The sequence below is a fragment of the Solanum dulcamara genome, chromosome 5, assembly GCF_947179165.1.
Source record: "Solanum dulcamara chromosome 5, daSolDulc1.2, whole genome shotgun sequence".
Classification (NCBI taxonomy): Eukaryota; Viridiplantae; Streptophyta; class Magnoliopsida; order Solanales; family Solanaceae; genus Solanum; species Solanum dulcamara.
Genome location: NC_077241.1, coordinates 12736776 through 12748151, shown reverse-complemented (window position 1 = coordinate 12748151; position 11376 = coordinate 12736776).

The window sequence follows — 11376 nt, the reverse complement described above, 5'->3', positions numbered from 1 at the left end:
AAAAAGCCTCATTTTTTGTATTTAGTCTTTTGAAGGCTTCAGTCATGGTAGAATAGTGGTTGCAGAATATGATTTTGTCTGTGTCTTTCTGGATGTTGTATTGGGGTATTTAGGCTTGGTTTTGTCTGAGGGCTGGAGAGATGTAATAGTTTGGGCCCAGAATTCCTCTAGCATAGTCTAAGGCTTCTGTAAAATTATTAAAACCTTTGAAAAACGGGTTCTTCACCCCATTTATAGAGTCTATTACTTCTAACCAAGTCTGAAAAACGCCATTTATTTTTTCATGTATGACTACATAGTATTTAAATTTATTTTCTCTATTTTTGTCTACATAAAGCGTTATTGGCTGCATATATATATATATATATATATATATATATATATATATATATATATATATACTCTTTAAATAATTATTGAAATATTTAATTTATAATAAAATGTTGTTGGGAGATTAAATTTTTTGACAGTAAGTAATGTACTCTTTAAATATTTATTGAAATATTTAATTTATAATAAAATTATATAATAATAATTTTTCGTCTCATTGCTAGAAATGTCTCAATCTCAAAATGATGAAGATGAATCTTCACAACAATATGTATGTTTTAATATTTTTAATTTACAAAACTTCAATATTCACATTTTTAAAATATTCAAATAATTAATAATAATAAATTTTGCAGGACATTAGCAATCCACGAAGAATAACAAGGTCACACGCACCAACCATGTGTGGAATAAATAACAACAATCGTGTTGAGGCAGATGATAATTTCTATTATTTAACCTGCAATGTGTAGAAGTTTAATCCTTATTTTATTTTCATGTAAATTTTATTCCTAAATATTATCAAGTTATATAATTTTTTTTTAATTTTCACTATTTTTAATTTAAAGGAGACTTAAAAGTTAGAGATAATAAATAATCATGGTTAAGTAGCCATTTTCTCCACCAAAGGGCCATCTGCTTTCCTTATCTCGCTTGTCCTTAATTCATCTATCGTGTTTCGATTGGGGTCCGCCCTGGGGTTAGGTTAGACAACTTGATTTTTCTTCATCTATCGAAGACAATACCTGTCAGCCATTCTTCCCCATTGAAGTCCCATTGGACTAGTCAGTCCTTTGCCCTTTTTCCTTTACCCTTTTAGTTCTCCCCCTCTATCCACAATATTCTAATAATTATTGGTTAAAGAGTTTAATTTCTAATTTGAGTAAGGAAGTTGATGAATCTATTATTCTTGTCTTTTTTGTGAGTTCAAGACCATCTACTGACTTTGTAATTTTCAATGAGGTTTAAATTCCTGTGTGTCAAGAATGCTTTTTTTGGGAGTAGGGACAATGGACTTTGAAAAAAAAAGAGAAATTAATTAATTTAGAATTGTTTTTTTATTTATTTATAAAAGGTATAATTAATTGATTTAGAAGTGTTCCATAAACTTAGAAATTTAAGTGTTAGTACAAATTTTTGCTTACATTTTTTAACTTTTTTTATGGCTATATATTATTTTGACTTTTTTTTAAAGAAAAATAGTTTTTTTTGACTATTTTTTGACCTTTTTTAGAAGCTCTTTTTGCCTATTACATTGGTCACTTTTAAAAATATTTTTGTCTATTATATCAAAAGTATTTTTTAACTTTTTTTTACTAAGTCTATTTTTATTGAAAAAAAATAATTCTTCGTCTAATAATTTAATCACAACAAAAAAAATAATGATATAATTTATGCTGCTTATAAAAAAATTTAACCTTAATTTTAATTATATTTATTACTATAAAAAATAATATTATAGAAAGTTGGGGTCGCCTGGGTAGTTGAATGTGGGAATGAGAGGCCCTACATCACCTGCAAGTCGCATGTGTTAGTGTGCCTTACAGGGTTCCTTCCTTTTCTTCATCAGTTAATATCGTAAGGCGGGGCCTATGCGCCTATACTCCTTTCGTTTCTTCCATAATTGACTTGTTGTTTTGGATTTTATTTTGTCTTTTTGGCTTCGGACTCCCTCTGTGTATATGTCTTCAGCACTGTCCTAGTGCTCTTAATATTAGTACTAACGTTACCATTATAAAAAAAAATGTCTTTTTCCGCCTTCATTGGCTTCAACCCTTTGGCTCACGAAGTTAAAGGTTCTCGCTGATGTAGTACATATTTCAATAGAGGAATATCAGAAGTATATCCTCCATACTACTAGGCTAAAATGAACTGCCAACTCTGAAATATATCAAAAACATACATGTAAGAATGTAATACATAAAGCACTTGTTGAAAAAAGAGATGAGTGAAGCTACTGGGTTTAAATCTGTTCAGGATCTCTGTGAAGTTTGGTAGTCTGGCTTAAAGACAAGCGCATTATGTTTCCTTTTACAGAAGAAAATCCATGGCATGAAAGGTGCATATTTGTTAATGTTTTCTTTGAAGAGGTAATGGTTGTGTTAATAAGTAGTAGCACAAAAACACTGCTAGATTTTTTTACTAAAAAAGAAAGAGTGCTAGATTTTTTGTACAAGTGAAAAAAAGACAGAAAAGCAAACCAAAAGTTTGTCCCTCTTCAATACAGGGATTCAATGAATTATAACAATATTTTGTGCCTCATTAGCATACTCCAACTTACGTCAAGAATGAAAAAACAAAGATAATCAAACGTAATCCTCTTAACTGATTTTCACTTCTCTCCAAATCATCTGGAGTTCGTTTCTCTCCAAACCACCCACCACCATACACGCCAACTATGTCTTACTTTGGCTATTCCATGCTTATTCCAACAATGCAAAAGATAGTTCAAGGCATGGACCAATTGAATACCCACAAAGTTCAGGAATATCTACCATAGTTGGTCAGTGAGAGGACAAAGCAAAAACAGATGAATAAGAGTTTCTGCTTGACAACTACATAGGTAGCATCTACGACATAGAAAAATACCTTTTTCTTGAAAATTACCAACTGTCAAGCAGGTTTCAATTATTGCACTATTATTGGTTCATCGTATTAGTTGCTATGTTTTCTTCATTGTTTTTTCCTACTTTGTACTTGGATTTACTGCACTCGAGGCGGGGATTTTTCGAAAATAGACTCTTTACATCTACGAGGTAGTGGTAAGGGCTGCATACACGTTATCCTCTCTAAACCCCACTTATGAGATTCCACTGGGTATGTTGTTGTAGAGTTCTACAACAAGATTTAACCGAGATTTCTCTTTTGCTGCATCCTTCGAAAAAATAATTTATCTACACTAGAGAAGCAACTTTGGAAACTTTCAAACAACTTATATAGTTTACACACTCTTTTACATTCCCAATCATAAGATTTAACCGAGAACTCTCTTTTATTGCATCCTTCGAAAAAACAATGTATCTACACTAGATAAGTAACTTATATAGTTTACACACTCTTTTACATTCCCAATCATTCATGTTCCTTCTAGAGTTGGCTGCCCAAGAACCATCATCTCTAGCATGAGCTACAATACCTCTAGTTGATGACAACATAAAAAGATTAGGAAAGGGGCCTTGTCAAAAGGAAGTTGTGCATCCATCACTCATTTTAATATATGTGAGTTACTACATGCCACAAATATATAATGCTTTTCCACACTTTAGATTCATTCCGGGGCTCTTTGACTAGACTGATGGAGTAGTATAGGAATAAGAATAAGAATTTATACATTGTGTTCATTGACCTTGAAAGGCATATGACAAAGTTCTAAGAGAGGCCGTTTATGAAGATGTTGGGAGGCCAGCTAAAGTGTACCTATGGCATACACTAGGGCGATCAAAGGTGCTTCAATGCAGTTATTACTAGCCTACCATCTATAGAGATACGTATGATCTGGCAAAGAGTTGTGACAAATGGCAGAGGCAGGGTGCAATATCAAGGCGCCAAGAGTTGCCTATGACTCCAATCTTGGAGGTTGAACTCTTTGATGTTTGGAGCATCGACTTTATGGGGCCATTTGTGAGTTCGTATGAAATGAAATATATTTTGCTTGCGGCTGATTACGTCTCCAAATGGGTTGAAACAGTCGTCGTGGTTGACAATGAGGGTAAGTGTGTGGCTGGTTTCCTAAAGAAGAACATTTTTTCAAGGTTTGGCACTTCTAGGGCAATTATCAGTGATGGGCCGGGGGGGGGGTCCCATTTTTGCAGCAAGATCTTTCAGACTCTACTGCTAAATAAGATGTGAAGCAGTACAAAATGGCTATCCCATATCATCCTTAGTCAAGCGGGCAAGTTAAAGTGTCCAATCGAGAAATTAAGGAGATATTGACCAAGTTCGTGAATACAAAAAGAACTGACTTATCAAGGAAGCTTGATGATCCACTATTGGCATACCTGACAACTTTCAAAACATCCATTGGTATGTTGCCATATCAGGTAGTGTTTGGAAAGACATGTCATTTGCCTGTAGAGTTAGAGCACGAGGCATTGTGGGCATTCAAGAAGTTGAATCTGAGTTGGAGTGAAGCTGCCAATAGAGGTTAGAGCAGATCAATAAAATGGATGAGTTCCGGTTGAGGGCATATGAAAGAGCAACTCCGTACAAAGAACGAATGAAGTTATATCATGATCGGCATATTGAGAAGAGAGAGTTTTGCTCTAGGACTTGGTGTTGCTGTTCAACTCTCAACTCAGATTGTTTCCGAGCAAGTTGAAGTCGAAATAGTCTGATCCCTTCACCATAGCACAAGTATTTCCACATTGCGTAATTGAACTCTAGGCACAAGTTGGGCATTAGTTCAAAGTTAATGGGCAGCGTGTGAAGTTGTACTTAGGAGCGAAAGAAGAGGTAAATATAGTCAAAGAGCTCCAACTTGATGAAGTCTGATTAATCAAAGAACTTGCGTCGTGTTGTGACGTTAAATCAGGCACTTCATGGAAGGCAACCCATGTGGAAGCTTGATGAAGTTTGAGTAGTCGAGTGACCAGTGCGTGCCGCGATGTTAAGTCTGGGCTGGGGTTTTCTTTAACAATTCCACAATGGAATAGTCTGGCAGTTTCATCCTTTTTAAGAACTCCTCTACTTCTTCTTCAGAAATTGGATTCTTAATTGGCATTTGATCACTTCTTACCTATTTAGTCCTTCTTAACTCTATCGGGGCATATCATCTCTCCAAATGGGTTAATCCCCCTATTTCGTTTACTTCTTCTTCGATTTCTTTCCCCTTGTATGTCACAATAGTTGGCTTATAATTCCAAGGGACAGCCTTGGGGTTAACCACTTGGAGTTGTTGCGCTGGCTTAATAATCACAGATGAGATAGGGGCCTCTCGCACAATTAGGATAGGTTTGTTGGGCCCTTTGGGGACAAACACCTTTGCTTCTCTCTGACTTTCCCAAACATCGTCAGATGCTCCTTTCATAATCAGAATGGGTGTCTTTGACGGGCTCAGCTTTTTTGGCGTCTTTTTTACCTTTGAAAACACTGTTTTTTGTCAAATCAACAACATTCGTCGATGATTGACTTTTTTACCTATGAATTCTCTATACCAATTTCGACCTTAATTATAGGCTTATATGGGACTGTCACTTCTTCTCCACCATTTATCATCTCTAACATGTTTATTTCATTGTGCATTAGAAATGGATTTTGATTGATGTTTGGTCAATTTGGGTTTTGCACTACAATTTGATATGTATCTATCAAATCTTGGATTGCCCTTTTCAAGTACCAACATATCTCTATGTCGTGTCCTAGGGTGTCAGAACAATATGAACATCTTCGAGTATAATCTAGATTTTTTGGGGGAGAATTTGGGATCTTTCTTTCAATAGGGCTCAAAATATTCTTGTCACACTCTGGGAGGGTATCCTGAATGTGGCAGACACTCAGAAATCATTACTGGCTGCCAAACAAACGACTTGGTCTGGTGATATATCCTTTCATTCATTCAATTAACAGAAGACTTAAAATAAAGAGACAAATATGTGGAAATTCCAATCAACAAATCTAACTCAAGGAAGAAAGGCCATAGGCAACAAATCAAACTCCAATCTATGTCATGAGAATATTCTGAAAAGAACAATTTAAGGAATAGAAATACTCAATTAACCCATCTCTATCTAATCTATAAAGCCTCTATCTCTACTGTCTAAATGGTGTCAATGTTAGGTTCATTGTTACCTCAAATCAAAATAAAAAGACTAAACTCAAAAAAAGAATAACATAAGTGGTATCCTCTGAATGCAAGGGAGGACTCACCAATTAGCTGAATGTGTACAAATCCTCAATGGTGTGCTTGTTGATGATCTCTAGAACCTATTTTTGCATCATTAAACGATGCAGGTCCAAATGGACTTCATTACATGGAATGTACGAGTATGTAATATGACAGATGAAACATGCATCAAGGTAGAATAATATCAGTTCAAATATCTTAAATCAAAAAGATGAAAAAACTCAATTAGGATGTCATTAGTCTAAAGTAAGAATAAGGTTTAGATAGAGACCAATCATATATAATCTAATTCAATCATTAGAGTACTATCAAAACCTATCTGAGAGTTTTTTTTATTCGATAACCATCATTTATGAGCCGATGAGGTACAACGAGCCGATGTTATTGCCATATTCGTCCAATACTTTGCCCGGGTAAGGGACGAATCAACTAATCAAGGATCCAAAATCAATCAATCAAGTTCACTTTAGGGAAAATAAAAGAATTCATCCAATTTATGGTACAATCCTCACCTACGTTGGCTACGTAGTTATTGAGTTCGAGTTGTTAGTTATTCTTACTCAATTCGGTGCTCGATACTGTGACACCCTGGAATTTTTTTTGCAAAGAATCGAACATTTCTTCACATGTGGGTAGACTCGGACCGGAGGACTTGCAATTCTACACATGAGTTAGGATTAATTCCTAAGTATTTGAAGTGTGTTAGATGTGTTTAGGGGTCATAAGGGATCTCTAACACCAAGTCGAGTCCAAAGAACTCCAATCGATTAAGTTTTTGGACGAGTTAGTATAAGGGTCAACTTCAAACGACCATATATACTAAGATATAAAGAACTGGGTGTCCCAAGACCTACCAAATTAAAGGTCCTTGAGTCTTCTTTCCAACTCCACCAAGATCGTAATTTTTGGAGTTCAGAGTCGAAAGATATGACGATCCTAAGATGAACTAGCACAACAGAGTTTTTAGGCCTAGGTTGTAATTACTGGAAAACTGGGCTTGGCGCCGCAGTGGCACGATGCGCCATTATCGCGCCAGAAACATGCCTCAGTAGTTTGGGCTCTGGCGCGGCGCGCCACTAAAAGGTGTGCAGGGTTTTTCAAGCCAAATTTCCAGGACCCAGGAACAATGGCCTTGGCGCTGTAAGGGCACGACGCGCCACTATCGCGCCAAGAATGTGCCTCAGTAGTTTGGTCCTTGGCGCGGTGTCCCACTACGAGGTGTGCAGGTTGTAGGCGTAATCAGCCTGGTGCTGCAATGGCACGATGCGTCACTACCGCGCCAGGGCAATTTGGGAACTTACCCAAATTATATATGTATCACCCTAGACTATTTTGAGATCATATTTTCAGCCCCCTCTCTCTCTAAAAGCCCTAGGAGCTTCTCTCTCTCTCTTCTTCTTCTTTTTCTTCTCCATTTCCAACAAGAAGAGTTCCAAGAGCTTCAAGATTCGAGTTCTCCATTGAAGACCCAACACCAAGGTCTTCTTCAAGTCTTCACCAAGGTATGTAAGGCTAACCTAAAATATGGATTGAGTTCTTCCATATGCCCATAGATGTGTTGGTTAGGAGTTGTGAAAGAGTTGCACCTTCTAGAAAGGTTTTCTTGAAAGTTTTCCCTAAACTAAGGAATGTTTTTAGATACAAACGGTCGATTGATGATTTTAATGACTTGAGTTACTAAATAGTTATTTTTCATATTATTGACAACAAATGTATCTTTGTATATAGATTTATAGGTATTGACGATATTCTTGAGTTGAGTTTTGTTGAGAGTAAGGATTCATGTTTCATTCACATGAACCCAAGATGAGATTTCTTTTGTCATAATTGTTTTGAGGTTGAGATGGATAGTTGTATGTATATATGTATTGATTGGAACGGAAAGAATGAATTGGATAGTTAAGAATGTCCCTTTGTTTCTATAATTTGAACATAGGACTAAAATGAAGATTGTGGAGTAGATGTTTGAAAATGATGTGATGATAATATTTGACAATGATGTGATGATAATATTTGATGGTGATGTGAATGGTGGTGTTTTGATGATGGTGTAATAATGATGCGAGTGACGATGTTTTGATGATGGTGTGAGTGATGATGTGAATAGTGATTATTTAATATGTGTACAATGATTGATGAAGAGGTATATTGATGAGGATGTTATGTGATGAAGTGGATTGGAGTCTAATGTGATTATGTGATATGTGATTTACCTAATTTGATGTGGTTGGAGTCTTATGAGCATTTTGAAAATAAATGATTTTGGAACCATTTTTGCATAAACTATTTATACACTATTTTGAGTTTAAAGAGTAATTATTTTCATCTATGATTTGAAAAGAGTTTAAGCATGGGTTGAGTTTGAGAAGTCTTTTAATTATTTTTGAACACGAGTATTTTGAGTATAAGTGAGTTGAGTATTTTTACTTTAAAATGTCGATTTTTGAGATTGTATAGATTTTAAAGAGAAGAGTTTGATGATTTGAGATGAGTTTATTTGAAAGAAGGTCCAATGAGGCCAGATTTGATTGAGTTTTGAAAAGAGTCCAATGAGACTAAATGAGTTGATTTGAAAGAGTCCGATGAGACTAAATGTGCATTTTGAGTATTTTACTCACTTGATAGATATGAACATATTGAGTCTTGGAAGGAGTATCGAGCACCGAATTGGGTAAGAGTATAGTTCATACTCGAACTAATAAACTACGTCGCCAAACGTAGGAGGGGATTGAACCGTTAAAGTCGAATGCTTCCCCAAAATATTTGTCCTGACATTATAGGACTTGGTTGGATTGGATCCATGATTGGTTGATTCGTTCATGCCCTGGCAAGGTATGAACGGACGTGGCAACAACGTCAGCTTGTTGTACTATCACTCGCTCATATGGTGATGGTTGTCGGTTAGAGAAACTCCCAATTGAATGGATTGTGCTTGATGTGATTGGTTTGATGGTGATTGTAGATGATTGAGTTGAATTGTAAAACATTTCATAATTTAATGTGCATATTTATTGAGTTGAGTCCTTTTAGTTGATATTTGAGTTGACTGTTGAGTTGATGGTATATGATCGGATTGGATTAGATGAATTGTGATTGGATTGAATAGAATTGTATGTGACTAGATTGGATTTGATTATTGAGTTGAATGTTGAGTTGAGTGTATATAATCAGTACATGATTGAAAGGGATCGGATTGTAAATGATTTGATTGAACTGTATTATACATAATTGGATTGGATTGTATGGTATATGATTGGTCTCTGTCTAAACTGTATTCTTAATTTAGACTTACGATGCCTTATTTGATGTCTCTCTTATCTTTCTGATTTGAGATATGTGTACCGATGTTATTCTTCCTTGAGGTATGTTTCATTCTGCCATATTACATACTCGTACATTCCACGTACTGACGTCCATTTGGACCTGCATCGTTTCATGATGCAGAGACAGGTTTAAGAGATCGTCAATAAGAGCATCATTGGGGATCTATTCACACTCAACGTATTAGTGAGTCCTCCCCTACATTCGGAGGACACCGTCTGTGTATTCTTGCATCGAGTTAGCCCTTTTTATTTTGATTTGAGGTATCCATGAACATGTCATTGGCACCAATTAGATAGTAGTGATATAGTCTTCATAGACTAGATAGTGAAGGGTCGATTGAGTATTTCTTTCCTTAAAATTATTCTTGTCAAACTATTTTTAATGACAAATATTAGAGTTGATTTGTCGGCCCATGGCCTTTATTCTTTGAGTTAGATTGATGTTTTGAGTTGCCCACCAAATATTCTCTTTATTTTAATTCTTCTGCTGATTGAATGGATGAACGGATGTCTGATTAGGCTATGTGGTTTGCTTGGGAGCCAGAAATGGTTTCTGAGTGCCGGTTACGTCTAGGGTACCCTCTCGGGACGTGACAGATACTCCCTCCAAAACTCAATGCTCATAAAACCCTATCCAATCAGTTCAATTTAGTAATTCGACAAGTCTCATTTGGACTATTATCAATTAATCAACTCTATCACAATCAAACCTCTTAACCAATCGTACTATCCTATCAAACCCACCATTCAAGTGAAATAAAGATATGCATTTATGAAAGCATTTAGTTCTACTAAGTTATTCATGCTTAATCTTAGATTTTTAAGATGACCTTCAAGGTTTATTAAAGCTATATTCATGTTCATTCTCACTCTCATTCAAACATTCATACTTTATGCTTTCCAATCCATTCAACACATATAGACCTTCAATTATCATCGTCATTTAATTAGGGTTCATGTAAGGAGAAATATAATCATTTATTTCAAGTGTTAAATTCATGAAAACTATCAATCTTGCAAGGTTATTCAAAAATATATGCAAAAATACTATGATTTAAAGAGAACATTCAGATGCTAGGTTAGAATCAAAAAGCAGAATTTGAGGTTAGAATCAAACTAGCTCAATGCCAGGTTGAAGAAAACTATCGGTCTACTCTGGAATCAGGATGGCCTAAGTAATGACATAAGGAATGCTAGAGAAGAGTTATCCAGTATGAGGCAAAATTTGACGCTAGAGTAATGTTGGTTTAGAAAATAATTGAGAAAGAGCATCGTTCCACTATTCAAACCCTGCATGAGGATTTGGGCATTGTCACAGGCGCTATGGAGCAAAGCGAGTATGGTTTATAGAAGAAAGAGCCCTAGTAGTAAACACACAATCTAGGTTGCAAGCTTAGTTAAAGGCTTCGATGGAACGAGAGAAGGATATAACTAGGCGTTTTACATCTTATCAGGCAGAAGTTGATTGACAGAAACCAATGGATAGGAGAGCGAGGCACACTTCACCAACAAATCGAAGAGCTACAACCACAAAAAGAGAATTTGAACCATGTGGTCAATACTACTCTATACTGGTTGCAGAACTGCCAAAAAATATGGGGTAGCCAAAGTACGAGTGCTTCAACTCGCGGAGAACCGTTATCTCCACTGAAATGATGAGTGTTTGGGATGACAGGCACATACACTAGTTCGACATCTGCCGAAAGCTTTGTTCAAAGTCTATTCAAGTCTAAGAGGCAATTAAGAGACAAAGCACCTCGAGAGAACATTTTTTATTATTGTTTTTCCTTTTATTTCCTTTCGGCAAGACTATTGCAATTTTTAACATTTTATGTTTAGCTGTTTTTTTAAGTCAGTAGTGTTAAGAATCTTTTGAAAATG